We start from the raw sequence: 21,424 nt of genomic DNA, 5'->3' as shown, positions 1-21,424 counted from the left end.
TTCTGTTAGAGCACCACTAGGTGGCTAAGACATCATCCACTTGTGGTATTTCTGTTAGAGCAGCACTAGGTGACTGAGACAACATCCGCTTGTGGTATTTGTGTTAGAGCAGCACTAGGTGACTAAGACACCATCCACTGTGGTATTTCTCTTACTGCCAGCGCTAGGTGACTGAGACACCATCCACTTGTGGTATTTCTGTTAGAGCAGCACTAGGTGGCTAAGACATCATCCACTTGTGGCATTTCTGTTAGAGCAGCACTAGGTGACTAAGATACCATCCACTTGTGGTATTTCTGTCAGAGGAACACTAGGTGACTGAGACAACATCCACTTGTGGTATTTCTGTTAGAGCAGCACTAGGTGACTAAGACATCATCCACTTGTGGTATTTCTGTTAGAGCAGCACTAGGTGACTGAGACACCATCCACTTGTGGTATTTCTGTTAGAGCAGCACTAGGTGACTGAGACACCATCCACTTGTGGTATTTCTGTTATAGCAGCACTAGGTGACTAAGACATCATCCACTTGTGGTATTTCTGTTAGAGCAGCACTAGGTGACTAAGACATCATCCACTTGTGGTATTTCTGTTAGAGCAGCACTAGGTGACTGAGACACCATGCACTGTGGTATTTCTGTTAGAGCAGCACTGGGTGACTGAGACGCCATCCACTTGTGGTATTTCTGTTAGAGCAGCACTAGGGGGCTAAGACATCATCCACTTGTGGCATTTCTGTTAGAGCAGCACTAGGTGACTAAGACACCATCCACTGTGGTATTTCTGTTAGAGCAGCACTAGGTGACTAAGACTCCATCCACTTGTGGTATTTCTGCTAGAGGAGCCCTAGGTGACTAAGTCACCATCCACTGTGGTATTTCTGATACAGCAGCACGAAGTGAGTAAGACACCATCCACTTGTGGTATTTCTGTTAGAGAACCACTAGGTGGCTAAGACATCATCCACTTGTGGTATTTCTGTTAGAGCAGCACTAGGTGACTGAGACACCATCCACTTTTGGTATTCCTGTTAGAGCAGCACTAGGTGACTAAGACACCATCCACTTGTGGTATTTCTGTTAGAGCAGCACTAGGTGACTAAGTCACCATCCACTGTGGTAGTTCTGTTAGAGCTACACTAGGGGACTAAGACACCATCCACTTTTGGTATTTCTGTTAGAGCAGCACTAGGTGATTAAGACACCATCCACTTTTGGTATTTCTGTTAGAGCAGCCTTAGGTGACTAAGACACCATCCACTGTGGTATTTCTGTTAGAGCGGCACTAGGTGACTAAGACACCATCCACTTGTGGTATTTCTGTTATAGCAGCACTAGGTGACTGAGACACCATCCACTTGTGGTATTCCTGTTAGAGCAGCACTAGGTGACTAAGACACCATCCGCTTGTGGTATTTCTGTTAGAGCAGCACTAGGTGACTAAGTCACCATCCACTGTGGTAGTTCTGTTAGAGCTACACTAGGGGACTAAGACACCACCCACTTTTGGTATTTCTGTTAGAGCAGCCCTAGGTGACTAAGACACCATCCACTTTTGGTATTTCTGTTAGAGCAGCATTAGGTGACTAAGACACCATCCACTGTGGTATTTCTGTTAGAGCGGCACTAGGTGACTAAGACACCATCCACTTGTGGTATTTCTGTGACAGCAGCACTAGGTGACTGAGACACCATCCACTTGTGGTATTTCTGTTAGAGCAGCACTAGGTGACTAAGACACCAGCCACTTGTGGTATTTCTGTTAGCGCAGCACTAGGTGACTAAGTCACCATCCACTGTGGTATTTCTGTTAGAGCAGCACAAGGTGACTAAGACACCATCCACTTGTGGTATTTCTGTTAGAGCAGCACTAGGTGGCTAAGACATCATCCACTTGTGGCATTTCTGTTAGAGCAGCACTAGGTGACTAAGATACCATCCACTTGTGGTATTTCTGTCAGAGGAACACTAGGTGACTGAGACAACATCCACTTGTGGTATTTCTGTTAGAGCAGCACTAGGTGACTAAGACATCATCCACTTGTGGTATTTCTGTTAGAGCAGCACTAGGTGACTGAGACACCATCCACTTGTGGTATTTCTGTTAGAGCAGCACTAGGTGACTGAGACACCATCCACTTGTGGTATTTCTGTTATAGCAGCACTAGGTGACTAAGACATCATCCACTTGTGGTATTTCTGTTAGAGCAGCACTAGGTGACTAAGACATCATCCACTTGTGGTATTTCTGTTAGAGCAGCACTAGGTGACTGAGACACCATGCACTGTGGTATTTCTGTTAGAGCAGCACTGGGTGACTGAGACGCCATCCACTTGTGGTATTTCTGTTAGAGCAGCACTAGGGGGCTAAGACATCATCCACTTGTGGCATTTCTGTTAGAGCAGCACTAGGTGACTAAGACACCATCCACTGTGGTATTTCTGTTAGAGCAGCACTAGGTGACTAAGACTCCATCCACTTGTGGTATTTCTGCTAGAGGAGCCCTAGGTGACTAAGTCACCATCCACTGTGGTATTTCTGATACAGCAGCACGAAGTGAGTAAGACACCATCCACTTGTGGTATTTCTGTTAGAGAACCACTAGGTGGCTAAGACATCATCCACTTGTGGTATTTCTGTTAGAGCAGCACTAGGTGACTGAGACACCATCCACTTTTGGTATTCCTGTTAGAGCAGCACTAGGTGACTAAGACACCATCCACTTGTGGTATTTCTGTTAGAGCAGCACTAGGTGACTAAGTCACCATCCACTGTGGTAGTTCTGTTAGAGCTACACTAGGGGACTAAGACACCATCCACTTTTGGTATTTCTGTTAGAGCAGCACTAGGTGATTAAGACACCATCCACTTTTGGTATTTCTGTTAGAGCAGCCTTAGGTGACTAAGACACCATCCACTGTGGTATTTCTGTTAGAGCGGCACTAGGTGACTAAGACACCATCCACTTGTGGTATTTCTGTTATAGCAGCACTAGGTGACTGAGACACCATCCACTTGTGGTATTCCTGTTAGAGCAGCACTAGGTGACTAAGACACCATCCGCTTGTGGTATTTCTGTTAGAGCAGCACTAGGTGACTAAGTCACCATCCACTGTGGTAGTTCTGTTAGAGCTACACTAGGGGACTAAGACACCACCCACTTTTGGTATTTCTGTTAGAGCAGCCCTAGGTGACTAAGACACCATCCACTTTTGGTATTTCTGTTAGAGCAGCATTAGGTGACTAAGACACCATCCACTGTGGTATTTCTGTTAGAGCGGCACTAGGTGACTAAGACACCATCCACTTGTCGTATTTCTGTGACAGCAGCACTAGGTGACTGAGACACCATCCACTTGTGGTATTTCTGTTAGAGCAGCACTAGGTGACTAAGACACCAGCCACTTGTGGTATTTCTGTTAGCGCAGCACTAGGTGACTAAGTCACCATCCACTGTGGTATTTCTGTTAGAGCAGCACAAGGTGACTAAGACAACATCCACTTGTGGTATTTCTGTTAGAGCAGCACTAGGTGGCTAAGACATCATCCACTTGTGGTATTTCTGTTACAGCAGCACTAGGTGACTGAGACAGCATCCAGTTGTGGTATTTCTGTTAGAGCAACACTAGGTGACTAAGACACCATCCACTTGTGGTATTTCTGTTAGAGCAGCCCTAGGTGACTAAGTCACCATCCACTGTAGTATTTCTGTTAGAGCTACACTAGGGGACTAAGACACCATCCAGTTGTGGTATTTCTGTTAGAGCAGCACTAGGTGACTAAGACACCACCCACTGTGGTATTTCTGTTAGAGCAGCACTAGGTGAGTAAGACTCCATTCACTTGTGGTATTTCTGTTAGAGCAGCACTAGGTGACTAAGTCACCATCCACTGTGGTATTTCTGTTAGAGCAGCACTAGGTGGCTAAGACATCATCCACTTGTGGTATCTTTGTTAGAGCAGCACTAGGTGACTAAGGCACCATCCACTTGTGGTATTTCTGTTAGAGGAACACTAGGTGACTGAGACACCCTCCACTTGTGGTATTTCTGTTAGAGCAGCACTAGGTGACTAAGACATCATCCACTTGTGGTATTTCTGTTAGAGCAGCACTAGGTGACTAAGACATCATCCACTTGTGGTATCTATGTTAGAGCAGCACTAGGTGACTGAGACACCATCCACTTGTGGTATTTCTGTTAGAGCAGCACTAGGTGACTGAGACACCATCCACTTGTGGTATTTCTGCTAGAGCAGCACTAGGTGACTAAGACACCATCCACTGTGGCATTTGTGTTACAGCAGCACTAGGTGACTAAGACACCATCCACTTGTGGTATTTCTGTTAGAGCAGCACTAGGTGACTAAGACACCATCCACTGTGGTATTTCTGTTATAGTAGCACTAGGTGACTGAGACATCATCCACTTGTGGTATTTCTTTTTGAGCAGCACTAGGTGACTGAGACACCATCCACTTGTGGTATTTCTGCTAGAGCAGCACTAGGTCACTAAGACAGCATCCACTTGTGGTATTTATGTTAGAGGAGCACTAGGTGGCTAAGACATCATCCACTTGTGGTATTTCTGTTAGAGCAGCACTAGGTGAGTAAGACGCCATCCACTTGTGGTATTTCTGTTAGAGGAATACTGGGTGACTAAGACACCATCCACTTCTGGTATTTCTGTTAGAGCAGCAGTAGGTGACTAAGACATCATCCACATGTGGTATTTCTGTTAGAGGAGCACGAGGTGACTAAGACATTTTCCACTTGTGGTATTTCTGTTAGAGCACCACTAGGTGGCTAAGACATCATCCACTTGTGGTATTTCTGTTACAGCAGCACTAGGAGACTGAGACACCATCCACTTGTGGTATTTCTGTTAGAGCAGCACTAGGTGACGAAGACATCATCCACTTGTGGTATCTATGTTAGAGCAGCACTAGGTGACTGAGACACCATCCACTTGTGGTATTTCTGTTAGAGCAGCACTAGGTCAGTGAGACACCATCCACTTGTGGTATTTCTGCTAGAGCAGCACTAGGTGACTAAGACACCATCCACTGTGGTATTTCTGTTATAGTAGCACTAGGTGACTGAGACATCATCCACTTGTGGTATTTCTGTTTGAGCAGCACTAGGTGACTGAGACACCATCCACTTGTGGTATTTCTGCTAGAGCAGCACTAGGTCACTAAGACAGCATCCACTTGTGGTATTTCTGTTAGAGGAGCACTAGGTGGCTAAGACATCATCCACTTGTGGTGTTTCTGTTAGAGCAGCACTAGGTGAGTAAGACGCCATCCACTTGTGGTATTTCTGTTAGAGGAACACTAGGTGACTAAGACACCATCCACTTGTGGTATTTCTGTTAGAGCAGCACTAGGTGACTAAGACATCATCCACTTGTGGTATTTCTGTTAGAGCAGCTCTAGGTGACCGGGACAGCATGCACTGTGGTATTTGTCTTATAGGAGCACTAGGTGACTAAGACACCATCCAGTTGTGGTATTTCTGTTAGAGCAGCACTAGGTGACTAACACACCATCCTCTGTGGTATTTGTGTTATGGCAGCACTAGGTGACTAAGACATCATCCACTTCTGGTATTTCTGTTAGAGCAGCACTAGGTGACTGAGACACCATCCACTTTTGGTATTTCTGGTATAGCAGCACTAGGTGACTAAGACATCATCCACTTGTGGTATTTCTGTTAGAGCAGCACTAGGTGACTGAGACACCATCCACTTGTGGTATTTCTGTTAGAGCAGCACTAGGTGACTAAGACACCATCCACTTGTGGTATTTCTGTTAGAGCAGCACTAGGTGACTGAGACACCATCCACTTGTGGTATTTCTGTTAGAGCAGCACTAGGTGACTAAGACACCAGCCACTTGTGGTATTTCTGTTAGAGCAGCACTAGGTGGCTAACATTATCCACTTGTGGTATTTCTGTTACAGCAGCACTAGGTGACTGAGACACCATCCACTTGTGGTATTTCTGTTAGAGCAGCACTATGTGACTAAGACACCATCCACTGTGGTATTTCTGTTAGAGCAGCCCTAGGTGACTGAGGCACCATCCACTTGTGGTATTTCTGTTAGAGGAGCGCTAGGTGACTAAGACACCATCCACTGTGGTATTTCTGTTACAGCAGCACTAGGTGACTAAGACACCATCCACTTGTGGTATTTCTGTTAGAGCAGCACTAGGTGACTAAGACACCATCCACTGTGGCATTTGTGTTACAGCAGCACTAGGTGACTAAGACACCATCCACTTGTGGTATTTCTGTTAGAGCAGCACTAGGTGACTAAGACACCATCCACTGTGGTATTTCTGTTATAGTAGCACTAGGTGACTGAGACATCATCCACTTGTGGTATTTCTTTTTGAGCAGCACTAGGTGACTGAGACACCATCCACTTGTGGTATTTCTGCTAGAGCAGCACTAGGTCACTAAGACAGCATCCACTTGTGGTATTTCTGTTAGAGGAGCACTAGGTGGCTAAGACATCATCCACTTGTGGTATTTCTGTTAGAGCAGCACTAGGTGAGTAAGACGCCATCCACTTGTGGTATTTCTGTTAGAGGAATACTGGGTGACTAAGACACCATCCACTTCTGGTATTTCTGTTAGAGCAGCAGTAGGTGACTAAGACATCATCCACATGTGGTATTTCTGTTAGAGCACCACTAGGTGGCTAAGACATCATCCACTTGTGGTATTTCTGTTACAGCAGCACTAGGAGACTGAGACACCATCCACTTGTGGTATTTCTGTTAGAGCAGCACTAGGTGACGAAGACATCATCCACTTGTGGTATCTATGTTAGAGCAGCACTAGGTGACTGAGACACCATCCACTTGTGGTATTTCTGTTAGAGCAGCACTAGGTCAGTGAGACACCATCCACTTGTGGTATTTCTGCTAGAGCAGCACTAGGTGACTAAGACACCATCCACTGTGGTATTTCTGTTATAGTAGCACTAGGTGACTGAGACATCATCCACTTGTGGTATTTCTGTTTGAGCAGCACTAGGTGACTGAGACACCATCCACTTGTGGTATTTCTGCTAGAGCAGCACTAGGTCACTAAGACAGCATCCACTTGTGGTATTTCTGTTAGAGGAGCACTAGGTGGCTAAGACATCATCCACTTGTGGTGTTTCTGTTAGAGCAGCACTAGGTGAGTAAGACGCCATCCACTTGTGGTATTTCTGTTAGAGGAACACTAGGTGACTAAGACACCATCCACTTGTGGTATTTCTGTTAGAGCAGCACTAGGTGACTAAGACATCATCCACTTGTGGTATTTCTGTTAGAGCAGCTCTAGGTGACCGGGACAGCATCCACTGTGGTATTTGTCTTATAGGAGCACTAGGTGACTAAGACACCATCCAGTTGTGGTATTTCTGTTAGAGCAGCACTAGGTGACTAACACACCATCCTCTGTGGTATTTGTGTTATGGCAGCACTAGGTGACTAAGACATCATCCACTTCTGGTATTTCTGTTAGAGCAGCACTAGGTGACTGAGACACCATCCACTTTTGGTATTTCTGGTATAGCAGCACTAGGTGACTAAGACATCATCCACTTGTGGTATTTCTGTTAGAGCAGCACTAGGTGACTGAGACACCATCCACTTGTGGTATTTCTGTTAGAGCAGCACTAGGTGACTAAGACACCATCCACTTGTGGTATTTCTGTTAGAGCAGCACTAGGTGACTGAGACACCATCTACTTGTGGTATTTCTGTTAGAGCAGCACTAGGTGGCTTAGACATTATCCACTTGTGGTATTTCTGTTAGAGCAGCAGTAGGTGTCTAAGACACCATCCACTGTGGTATTTCTGTCAGAGCAGCACTAGGTGACTAAGACACCATCCACTTGTGGTATTTCTGGTATAGCAGCACTAGGTGACTAAGACATCATCCACTTGTGGTATTTCTGTTAGAGCAGCACTAGGTGACTGAGACACCATCCACTTGTTGTATTTCTGTTAGTGCAGCACTAGGTGACTAAGACATCATCCACTTGTGGTATTTCTGTTACAGCAGCACTAGGTGACTGAGACACCATCCACTTGTGGTATTTCGGTTAGAGCAGCACTAGGTGACTAAGACACCATCCACTTGTGGTATTTCTGTTAGAGCAGCACTAGGTGACTAAGTCACCATCCCCTGTGGTATTTCTGTTACAGCCGCGCTAGGTGACTAAGACACCATCTACTTGTGGTATTTCAGTTAGAGCAGCACTAGGTGACTAAGACACCATCCACTGTGGTATTTCCGTTAGAGCAGCACTAGGTGACTAAGTCACCATCCACTGTGGTATTTCTGTTAGAGCAGCACGAGGTGACTAAGACACCATCCAATGTGGTATTTCTGTTAGAGCAGCACTAGGTGGCTAACATTATCCACTTGTGGTATTTCTGTTACAGCAGCACTAGGTGACTGAGACACCATCCACTTGTGGTATTTCTGTTAGAGCAGCACTATGTGACTAAGACACAATCCACTGTGGTATTTCTGTTAGAGCAGCCCTAGGTGACTGAGGCACCATCCACTTGTGGTATTTCTGTTAGAGGAGCGCTAGGTGACTAAGACACCATCCACTGTGGTATTTCTGTTACAGCAGCACTAGGTGACTAAGACACCATCCACTTGTGGTATTTCTGTTAGAGCAGCATTAGGTGACTAAGACACCATCCACTGTGGTATTTCTGTTAGAGCAGCACTAGGTGACTAAGACACAATCCACTTGTGGTATTTCTGTTAGAGCAGCACTAGGTGACTGAGACAGCATCCACTTGTGGTATTTCTGTTAGAGCAGCACTAGGTGACTGACACACCATCCACTTGTGGTATTTCTGTTAGAGCAGCACTAGGTGACTGAGACACCATCCACTGTGGTATTTCTGTTAGAGCTGCACTAGGGAACTAAGACACCATCCACTTTTGGTATTTCTGTTAGAGCAGCACTAGGTGACTGAGACACCATCCACTTGTGGTATTTCTGTTAGAGCCGCACTAGGTGACTGAGACACCATCCACTTGTGGTATTTCTCTTAGAGCAGCACTAGGTGACTAAGACACCATCCACTGTGGTATTTCTGTTAGAGCAGCACTAGGTGACTAAGACACCATCCAGTTGTGGTATTTCTGTTAGAGCAGCACTAGGTGACTAAAACACCATCCACTGTGGTATTTCTGTTACAGCAGCACTAGGTGACTAAGACATCATCCACTTGTGGTATTTCTGTTAGAGCACCACTAGGTGACTGACACACCATCCACTTGTGGCATTTCTGTTAGAGCAGCACGAGGTGACAAAGACACTTTCCACTTGTGGTATTTCTGTTAGAGCACCACTAGGTGGCTAAGACATCATCCACTTGTGGTATTTCTGTTAGAGCAGCACTAGGTGACTAAGACACCATCCACTGTGGTATTTCTGTTAGGGCAGCACTAGGTGACTGGGACAGCATCCACTGTGGTATTTCTGTTAGAGGAGCACTAGGTGACTAAGACACCATCCAGTTGTGGTATTTCTGTTAGAGCAGCACTAGGTGACTAAGACACCATCCACTGTGGTATTTCTGTTATGGCAGCACTAGGTGACTAAGACATCATCCACTTGTGGTATTTCTGTTAGAGCAGCACTAGGTGACTGAGACACCATCCACTTGTGGTATTTCTGTTAGAGCAGCACTAGGTGACTAAGACACCATCCACTGTGGTATTTCTGTTAGAGCAGCACTAGGTGACTGAGACACCATCTACTTGTGGTATTTCTGTTAGAGCAGCACTAGGTGGCTAAGACATTATGCACTTGTGGTATTTCTGTTAGAGCATCACTAGGTGTCTAAGACACCATCCACTGTGGTATTTCTGTTAGAGCAGCACTAGGTGACTAAAACACCATCCAATTCTGGTTTCTCTGGTATAGCAGCACTAGGTGACTAAGACATCATCAACTTGTGGTACTTCTCTTAGAGCAGCACCAGGAGACTGAGACACCATCCACTTGTGGTATTTCTGTTAGAGCAGCACTAGGTGACTAAGACATCATCCACTTGTGGTATTTCTGTTACAGCAGCACTAGGTGACTGAGAAACCATCCTCTTGTGGTATTTCTGTTAGAGCAGCACTTGGTGACTAAGACACCATCCACTTGTGGTATTTCTGTTAGAGCAGCACTAGGTGACTAAGTCACCATCCCCTGTGGTATTTCTGTTAGAGCAGCGCTAGGTGACTAAGACACCATCTACTTGTGGTATTTCTGTTAGAGCAGCACTAGGTGACTAAGACACCATCCACTTGTGGTATTTCTGTTAGAGCAGCACTAGGTGACTAAGTCACCATCCACTGTGGTATTTCTGTTAGAGCAGCACGAGGTGACTAAGACACCATCCACTGTGGTATTTCTGTTAGAGCAGCACTAGTTGGCTAAGACATCATCCACTTGTGGTATTTCTGTTACAGCAGCACTAGGTGACTGAGACACCATCCACTTGTGGTATTTCTGTTAGAGCAGCACTAGGTGACTAAGACACCATCCACTGTGGTATTTCTGTTAGAGTAGCACTAGGTGACTAAGTCACCATCCACTGTGGAATTTCTGTTAGAGCAGCACGAGGTGACTAAGACACCATCCACTGTGGTATTTCTGTTAGAGCAGCACTAGGTGGCTAAGACATCATCCACTTGTGGTATTTCTGTTACAGCAGCACTAGGTGACTGAGACACCATCCAATTGTGGTATTTCTGTTAGAGCAGCACTAGGTGACTAAGACACCATCCACTGTGGTATTTCTGTTAGAGCAGCACTAGGTGACTGAGACACCATCCACTTGTGGTATTTCTGTTAGAGGAGCGCTAGGTGAGTAAGACACCATCCACTGTGGTATTTCTGTTAGAGGAGCACTAGGTGACTAAGACAACATCCAGTTGTTGTATTTCTGTTAGAGCAGCACTAGGTGACTAACACACCATCCACTGTGTTATTTCTGTTACGGCAGCACTAGGTGACTAAGACATCATCCACTTGTGGTATTTCTGTTAGAGCAGCACTAGGTGACTGAGACACCATCCACTTGTGGTATTTCTGTTAGAGCAGCACTAGGTGACTCAGACACCATCCACTGTGGTATTTCTGTTAGAGCAGCACAAGGTGACTGAGACACCATCTACTTGTGGTATTTCTGTTAGAGCAGCACTAGGTGGCTAAGACATTATCCACTTGTGGTATTTCTGTTAGAGCAGCACTAGGTGACTGAGGCACCATCCACTTGTGGTATTTCTGTTAGAGCAGCACTAGGTGACTGACACACCATCCACTTGTGGTATTTCTGTTAGAGCAGCACTAGGTGACTGAGACACCATCCACTGTGGTATTTCTGTTAGAGCTGCACTAGGGAACTAAGACACCATCCACATTTGGTATTTCTGTTAGAGCAGCACTAGGTGACTGAGACACCATCCACTTGTGGTATTTCTGTTAGAGCCGCACTAGGTGACTGAGACACCATCCACTTGTGGTATTTCTCTTAGAGCAGCACTAGGTGACTAAGACACCATCCACTGTGGTATTTCTGTTAGAGCAGCACTAGGTGACTAAGACACCATCCAGTTGTGGTATTTCTGTTAGAGCAGCACTAGGTGACTAAAACACCATCCACTGTGGTATTTCTGTTACAGCAGCACTAGGTGACTAAGACATCATCCACTTGTGGTTTTTCTGTTAGAGCAGCACTAGGTGACTGACACACCATCCACTTGTGGCATTTCTGTTAGAGCAGCACGAGGTGACAAAGACACTTTCCACTTGTGGTATTTCTGTTAGAGCAGCACTAGGTGTCTAAGACACCATGCACTGTGGTATTTCCGTTAGAGCAGCACTAGGTGACTAAGACACCATCCACTTGTGGTTTTTCTGGTATAGCAGTACTAGGTGGCTAAGACATCATCCACTTGTGGTATTTCTGTTACAGCAGCAGTAGGTGACTGAGACAAAATCCACTTGTGGTATTTCTGTTAGAGCAGCACTAGGTGACTAAGACACCAGCCACTTGTGGTATTTCTGTTAGCGCAGCACGAGGTGACTAAGTCACCATCCACTGTGGTATTTCGGTTAGAGCAGCCCTAGGTGGCTAAGACATCATCCACTTGTGGTATTTCTGTTACACCAGCACTAGGTGACTGAGACAGCATCCAGTTGTGGTATTTCTGTTAGAGCAGCACTAGGTGACTAAGTCACCATCCACTGTAGTATTTCTGTTAGAGCAGCACTAGGTGACTAAGACAGCACCCACTGTGGTATTTCTGTTAGAGCAGCACTAGGTGAGTAAGACTCCATTCACTTGTGGTATTTCTGTTAGAGCAGCACTAGGTGACTAAGTCACCATCCACTGTGGTATTTCTGTTAGAGCAGCACTAGGAGGCTAAGACATCATCCACTTGTGGTATCTTTGTTAGAGCAGCACTAGGTGACTAAGGCACCATTCACTTGTGGTATTTCTGTTAGAGGAACACTAGGTGACTGAGACACAATCCACTTGTGGTATTTCTGTTAGAGCAGCACTAGGTGACTAAGACATCATCCACTTGTGGTATTTCTGTTAGAGCAGCACTAGGTGACTAAGACATCATCCACTTGTGGTATCTATGTTAGAGCAGCACTAGGTGACTGAGACACCATCCACTTGTGGTATTTCTGCTAGAGCAGCACTAGGTGACTAAGACACCATCCACTGTGGTATTTGTGTTACAGCAGCACTAGGTGACTAAGACACCATCCACTTGTGGTATTTCTGTTAGAGCAGCACTAGGTGACTAAGACACCATCCACCGTGGTATTTCTGTTATAGTAGCACTAGGTGACTCAGACATCATCCACTTGTGGTATTTCTGTTTGAGCAGCAGTAGGTGACTGAGACACCATCCACTTGTGGTATTTCTGCTAGAGCAGCACTAGGTCACTAACACAGCATCCACTTGTGGTATTTGTGTTAGAGGAGCACTAGGTGGCTAAGACATCATCCACTAGTGGTATTTCTGTTAGAGCAGCACTAGGTGAGTAAGACGCCATCCACTTGTGGTATTTCTGTTAGAGGAACACTAGGTGACTAAGACACCATCCACTTGTGGTATTTCTGTTAGAGCAGCACTAGGTGACTAACACATCATCCACTTGTGGTATTTCTGTTAGAGCAGCACTAGGTGACTGGGACAGCATCCACTGTGGTATTTCTCTTATAGGAGCACTAGGTGACTAAGACACCATCCAGTTGTGGTATTTCTGTTAGAGCAGCACTAGGTGACTAACACACCATCCTCTGTGGTATTTGTGTTACGGCAGCACTAGGTGACTAAGACATCATCCACTTCTGGTATTTCTGTTAGAGCAGCACTAGGTGACAGAGACACCATCCACTTTTGGTATTTCTGGTATAGCAGCACTAGGTGACTAAGACATCATCCACTTGTGGTATTTCTGTTAGAGCAGCGCTAGGTGACTGAGACACCATCCACTTGTGGTATTTCTGTTAGAGCAGCACTAGGTGACTAAGACACCATCCACTGTGGTATTTCTGTTAGAGCAGCACTAGGTGACTGAGACACCATCTACTTGTGGTATTTCTGTTAGAGCAGCACTAGGTGGCTTAGACATTATCCACTTGTGGTATTTCTGTTAGAGCAGCAGTAGGTGTCTAAGACACCATCCACTGTGGTATTTCTGTCAGAGCAGCACTAGGGGACTAAGACACCATCCACTTGTGGTATTTCTGTTAGAGCAGCACTAGGTGACTGAGACACCATCCACTTGTGGTATTTCGGTTAGAGCAGCACTAGGTGAGTAAGACACCATCCACTTTTGGTATTTCTGTTAGAGCAGCACTAGGTGACTAAGTCACCATCCCCTGTGGTATTTCTGTTACAGCAGCGCTAGGTGACTAAGACACCATCTACTTGTGGTATTTCAGTTAGAGCAGCACTAGGTGACTAAGACACCATCCAGTGTGGTATTTCTGTTAGAGCAGCACTAGGTGACTAAGTCACCATCCACTGTGGTATTTCTGTTAGAGCAGCACGAGGTGACTAAGACACCATCCACTGTGGTATTTCTGTTAGAGCAGCACTAGGTGACTAAGACACAATCCACTTGTGGTATTTCTGTTACAGCAGCACTAGGTGACTGAGACACCATCCACTTGTGGTATTTCTGTTAGAGCAGCGCTAGGTGACTGACACACCATCTACTTGTGGTATTTCTGTTAGAGCAGCACTAGGTGACTAAGACACCATCCACTGTGGTATTTCTGTTAGAGCTGCAGTAGGGAACTAAGACACCATCCACTTTTGGTATTTCTGTTAGAGCAGCACTAGGTGAGTGAGACACCATCCACTTGTGGTATTTCTGTTAGAGCCGCACAAGGTGACTGAGACACCATCCAGTTGTGGTATTTCTCTTACAGCAGCACTAGGTGACTAAGACACCATCCACTGTGGTATTTCTGTTAGAGCAGCAGTAGGTGACTAAGACACCATCCAGTTGTGGTATTTCTGTTAGAGCAGCACTAGGTGACTAAAACACCATCCACTGTGGTATTTCTGTTACAGCAGCTCTAGGTGACTAAGACATCATCCACTTGTGGTATTTCTGTTAGAGCAGCACTAGGTGACTAAGACACCATCCACTGTGGTATTTCTGTTAGAGTAGCACTAGGTGACTAAGTCACCATCCACTGTGGTATTTCTGTTAGAGCAGCACGAGGTGACTAAGACACCATCCACTGTGTTATTTCTGTTAGAGCAGCACTAGGTGGCTAAGACATCATCCACTTGTGGTATTTCTGTTACAGCAGCACTAGGTGACTGAGCCACCATCCAATTGTGGTATTTCTGTTAGAGCATCACTAGGTGACTAAGACACCATCCACTGTGGTATTTCTGTTAGAGCAGCACTAGGTGACTGAGACACCATCCACTTGTGGTATTTCTGTTAGAGGAGCGCTAGGTGAGTAAGACACCATCCACTGTGGTATTTCTGTTAGAGGAGCACTAGGTGACTAAGACACCATCCAGTTGTGGTATTTCTGTTAGAGCAGCACTAGGTGACTAACACACCATCCACTGTGGTATTTCTGTTACGGCAGCACTAGGTGACTAAGACATCATCCACTTGTGGTATTTCTGTTAGAGCAGCACTAGGTGACTGAGACACCATCCACTTGTGGTATTTCTGTTAGAGCAGCACTAGGTGACTCAGACACCATCCACTGTGGTATTTGTGTTAGAGCAGCACAAGGTGACTGAGACACCATCTACTTGTGGTATTTCTGTTAGAGCAGCACTAGGTGGCTAAGACATTATCCACTTGTGGTATTTCTGTTAGAGCAGCACTAGGTGTCTAAGACACCATGCACTGTGGTATTTCTGTTAGAGCAGCACTAGGTGACTAAGACACCATCCACTTGTGGTTTTTCTGGTATAGCAGTACTAGGTGGCTAAGACATCATCCACTTGTGGTATTTCTGTTACAGCAGCAGTAGGTGACTGAGACAAAATCCACTTGTGGTATTTCTGTTAGAGCAGCACTAGGTGACTAAGACACCAGCCACTTGTGGTATTTCTGTTAGCGCAGCACGAGGTGACTAAGTCACCATCCACTGTGGTATTTCGGTTAGAGCAGCACTAGGTGGCTAAGACATCATCCACTTGTGGTATTTCTGTTACACCAGCACTAGGTGACTGAGACAGCATCCAGTTGTGGTATTTCTGTTAGAGAAGCACTAGGTGACTAAGTCACCATCCACTGTAGTATTTCTGTTAGAGCAGCACTAGGTGACTAAGACAGCACCCACTGTGGTATTTCTGTTAGAGCAGCACTAGGTGAGTAAGACTCCATTCACTTGTGGTATTTCTGTTAGAGCAGCACTAGGTGACTAAGTCACCATCCACTGTGGTATTTCTGTTAGAGCAGCACTAGGAGGCTAAGACATCATCCACTTGTGGTATCTTTGTTAGAGCAGCACTAGGTGACTAAGGCACCATCCACTTGTGGTATTTCTGTTAGAGGAACACTAGGTGACTGAGACACAATCCACTTGTGGTATTTCTGTTAGAGCAGCACTAGGTGACTAAGACATCATCCACTTGTGGTATTTCTGTTAGAGCAGCACTAGGTGACTAAGACATCATCCACTTGTGGTATCTATGTTAGAGCAGCACTAGGTGACTGAGACACCATCCACTTGTGGTATTTCTGTTAGAGCAGCACTAGGTGACTGAGACACCATCCACTTGTGGTATTTCTGCTAGAGCAGCACTAGGTGACTAAGACACCATCCACTGTGGTATTTGTGTTACAGCAGCACTAGGTGACTAAGACACCATCCACTTGTGGTATTTCTGTTTGAGCAGCAGTAGGTGACTGAGACACCATCCACTTGTGGTATTTCTGCTAGAGCAGCACTAGGTCACTAAGACAGCATCCACTTGTGGTATTTGTGTTAGAGGAGCACTAGGTGGCTAAGACATCATCCACTTGTGGTATTTCTGTTAGAGCAGCACTAGGTGAGTAAGACGCCATCCACTTGTGGTATTTCTGTTAGAGGAACACTAGGTGACTAAGACACCATCCACTTGTGGTATTTCTGTTAGAGCAGCACTAGGTGACTAACACATCATCCACTTGTGGTATTTCTGTTAGAGCAACACTAGGTGACTGGGACAGCATCCACTGTGGTATTTCTCTTATAGGAGCACTAGGTGACTAAGACACCATCCAGTTGTGGTATTTCTGTTAGAGCAGCACTAGGTGACTAACACACCATCCTCTGTGGTATTTGTGTTACGGCAGCACTAGGTGACTAAGACATCATCCACTTGTGGTATTTCTGTTAGAGCAGCGCTAGGTGACTGAGACACCATCCACTTGTGGTATTTCTGTTAGAGCAGCACTAGGTGACTAAGACACCATCCACTGTGGTATTTCTGTTAGAGCAGCACTAGGTGACTGAGACACCATCTACTTGTGGTATTTCTGTTAGAGCAGCACTAGGTGGCTTAGACATTATCCACTTGTGGTATTTCTGTTAGAGCAACAGTAGGTGTCTAAGACACCATCCACTGTGGTATTTCTGTCAGAGCAGCACTAGGGGACTAAGACACCATCCACTTGTGGTATTTCTGGTATAGCAGCACTAGGTGACTAAGACATCATCCACTTGTGGTATTTCTGTTAGAGCAGCACTAGGTGACTGAGACACCATCCACTTGTGGTATTTCGGTTAGAGCAGCACTAGGTGACTAAGACACCATCCACTTGTGGTATTTCTGTTAGAGCAGCACTAGGTGACTAAGTCACCATCCACTGTGGTATTTCTGTTAGAGCAGCACGAGGTGACTAAGACACCATCCACTGTGGTATTTCTGTTAGAGCAGCACTAGGTGACTGAGACACCATCCACTTGTGGTATTTCTGTTAGAGGAGCGCTAGGTGACTAAGACACCATCCACTGTGGTATTTTTGTTAGAGCAGCACTAGGTGACAAAGACACCATCCACTTGTGGTATTTCTGTTAGAGCAGCATTAGGTGACTAAGACTCCATCCACTGTGGTATTTCTGTTAGAGCAACACTAGTTGACTAAGACACCATCCACTTGTGGTATTTCTGTTAGAGCAGCACTAGGTGACTGAGACAGCATCCACTTGTGGTATTTCTGTTAGAGCAGCACTAGGTGACTGACACACCATCCACTTGTGGTATTTCTGTTAGAGCAGCACTAGGTGACTGAGACACCATCCACTGTGGTATTTCTGTTAGAGCTGCACTAGGGAACTAAGACACCATCCACTTTTGGTATTTCTGTTAGAGCAGCACTAGGTGACTGAGACACCATCCACTTGTGGTATTTCTGTTAGAGCCGCACTAGGTGATTGAGACACCATCCACTTGTGGTATTTCTCTTAGAGCAGCACTAGGTGACTAAGACACCATCCACTGTGGTATTTCAGTTATAGTAGCACTAGGTGACTGAGACATCATCCACTTGTGGTATTTCTGTTTGAGCAGCACTAGGTGACTGAGACAACATCCACTTGTGGTATTTCTGCTAGAGCAGCACTAGGTCACTAAGACACCATCCACTTGTGGTATTTCTGTTAGAGGAGCACTAGGTTGCTAAGACATCATCCACTTGTGGTATTTCTGTTAGAGCAGCACTAGGTGACTAAGACGCCATCCACTTGTGGTATTTCTGTTAGAGGAACACTAGGTGACTAAGACAACATCCACTTGTGGTACTTGTGTTAGAGCAGCACTAGGTGACTAAGACATCATCCACTTGTGGTATTTCTGTTAGGGCAGCACTAGGTGACTGGGACAGCATCCACTGTGGTATTTCTGTTAGAGCAGCACTAGGTGACTGAGACACCATCCACTTGTGGTATTTCTGTTAGAGCAGCACTAGGTGACTAAGACACCATCCACTGTGGTATTTCTGTGAGAGCAGCACTAGGTGACTGAGACACCATCTACTTGTGGTATTTCTGTTAGAGCAGCACTAGGTGGCTTAGACATTATCCACTTGTGGTATTTCTGTTAGAGCAGCAGTAGGTGTCTAAGACACCATCCACTGTGGTATTTCTGTCAGAGCAGCACTAGGTGACTGAGACACCATCCACTTGTGGTATTTCTGTTAGAGCAGCACTAGGTGACTAAGACATCATCCACTTGTGGTATTTGTGTTACAGCAGCACTAGGTGACTGAGACACCATCCACTTGTGGTATTTCGTTTAGAGCAGCACTAGGTGACTAAGACACCATCCACTTGTTGTATTTCTTTTAGAGCAGCACTAGGTGACTAAGTCACCATCCCCTGTGGTATTTCTGTTAGAGCAGCGCTAGGTGACTAAGACACCATCTACTTGTGGTATTTCTGTTAGAGCAGCACTAGGTGACTAAGACACCATCCACTGTGGTATTTCTGTTAGAGCAGCACGAGGTGACTAAGACACCATCCACTGTGGTATTTCTGTTAGAGCAGCACTAGGTGACTGAGACACCATCCACTTGTGGTATTTCTGTTAGAGCAGCATTAGGTTACTAAGACTCCATCCACTGTGGTATTTCTGTTAGAGCAGCACTAGTTGACTAAGACACTATCCACTTGTGGTATTTCTGTTAGAGCAGCAGTAGGTGACTGAGACAGCATCCACTTGTGGTATTTCTGTTAGAGCAGCACTAGGTGACTGACACACCATCCACTTGTGGTATTTCTGTTAGAGCAGCACTAGGTGACTGAGACACCATCCACTGTGGTATTTCTGTTAGAGCTGCACTAGGGAACTAAGACACCATCCCCTTTTGGTATTTCTGTTAGAGCAGCACTAGGTGACTGAGACACCATCCACTTGTGGTATTTCTGTTAGAGCCGCACTAGGTGATTGAGACACCATCCACTTGTGGTATTTCTCTTAGAGCAGCACTAGGTGACTAAGACACCATCCACTGTGGTATTTCTGTTAGAGCAGCACTAGGTGACTAAGACACCATCTAGTTGTGGTATTTCTGTTAGAGCAGCACTAGGTGAGTAAAACACCATCCTATGTGGTATTTCTGTTACAGCAACACTAGGTGACTAAGACATCATCCACTTGTGGTATTTCTGTTAGAGCAGCACTAGGTGACTGACACACCATCCACTTGTGGTATTTCTGTTAGAGCAGCACGAGGTGACTAAGACACTTTCCACTTGTGGTATTTCTTTTAGAGCAGCACTAGGTGGCTAAGACATCATCCACTTGTAGTATTTCTGTTACAGCAGCACTAGGTGACTGAGACACCATCGACTTGTGGTATTTGTGTTAGAGCAGCACTAAGTGACTAAGACACCATCCACTGTGGTATTTCTGTTAGAGCAGCACTAGGTGGCTAAGACATCATCCACTTGTGGTATTTCTGTTACAGCAGCACTAGATGACTGAGACACCATCCACTTGTGGTATTTCTGTTAGAGCAGCACTAGGTGACTAAGTCACCATCCACTGTGGTATTTCTGTTAGAGCAGCATTAGTTGGCTAAGATTATCCACTTGTGGTATTTCTGTTACAGCAGCCCTAGGCGACTGAGACACCATCCACTAGTGGTATTTCTGTTAGAGCAGCACTAGGTGACTGAGACACCATCCACTTGTGGTATTTCTGTTAGAGGAGCGCTAGGTGACTAAGACACCATCCACTGTGGTATTTCTGTTAGAGCAGCACTAGGTGACTAATACACCATCCACTTGTGGTATTTCTGTTAGAGCATCACTAGGTGACTGAGATAGCATCCACTTGTGGTATTTCTGGTAGAGCAGCACTAGGTGACTGACACACCATCCACTTGTGGTATTTCGGTTAGAGCAGCACTAGGTGACTAAGATACCATCCACTTGTGGTATTTGTGTTAGAGCAGCACTAGGTGACTAAGTCACCATCCCCTGTGGTATTTCTGTTAGAGCACCGCTAGGTGACTAAGACACCATCTACTTGTGGTATTTCTGTTAGAGCAGCACTAGGTGACTAAGACACCATCCACTGTGGTATTTCTGTTAGAGCAGCACTAGGTGACTAAGTCACCATCCACTGTGGTATTTCTGTTAGAGCAGCACGAGGTGACTAAGACACCATCCACTGTGGTATTTCTGTTAGAGCAGCACTAGGTGGCTAACCTTATCCACTTGTGGTATTTCTGTTACAGCAGCACTAGGTGACTGAGACACCATCCACTTGTGGTATTTCTGTTAGAGCAGCACTAGGTGACTAAGACACCATCCACTGTGGTATTTCTTTTAGAGCAGCACTAGGTGACTGAGACACCATCCACTTGTGGCATTTCTGTTAGAGGAGCGCTAGGTGACTAAGACACCATCCACTGTGGTATTTCTGTTAGAGCAGCACTAGGTGACTAAGACACCATCCACTTGTGGTATTTCTGTTAGAGCAGCATTAGGTGACTAAGACTCCATCCACTGTGGTATTTCTGTTAGAGCAGCACTAGTTGACTAAGACACCATCCACTTGTGGTATTTCTGTTAGAGCAGCACTAGGTGACTGTGACAGCATCCACTTGTGGTATTTCTGTTAGAGCAGCACTAGGTGACTGACACACCATCCACTTGTGGTATTTCTGTTAGAGCAGCACTAGGTGACTGAGACACCATCCACTTGTGGTATTTCTGTTAGAGCTGCACTAGGGAACTAAGACACCATCCACTTTTGGTATTTCTGTTAGAGCAGCACTAGGTGACTGAGACACCATCCACTTGTGGTATTTCTGTTAGAGCCGCACTAGGTGATTGAGACACCATCCACTTGTGGTATTTCTCTTAGAGCAGCACTAGGTGACTAAGACACCATCCACTG

This window comes from Elephas maximus, chromosome 8 (genome assembly GCF_024166365.1).
Source record: "Elephas maximus indicus isolate mEleMax1 chromosome 8, mEleMax1 primary haplotype, whole genome shotgun sequence".
Classification (NCBI taxonomy): domain Eukaryota; kingdom Metazoa; phylum Chordata; class Mammalia; order Proboscidea; family Elephantidae; genus Elephas; species Elephas maximus.
This window is presented reverse-complemented; position numbering follows the sequence as displayed.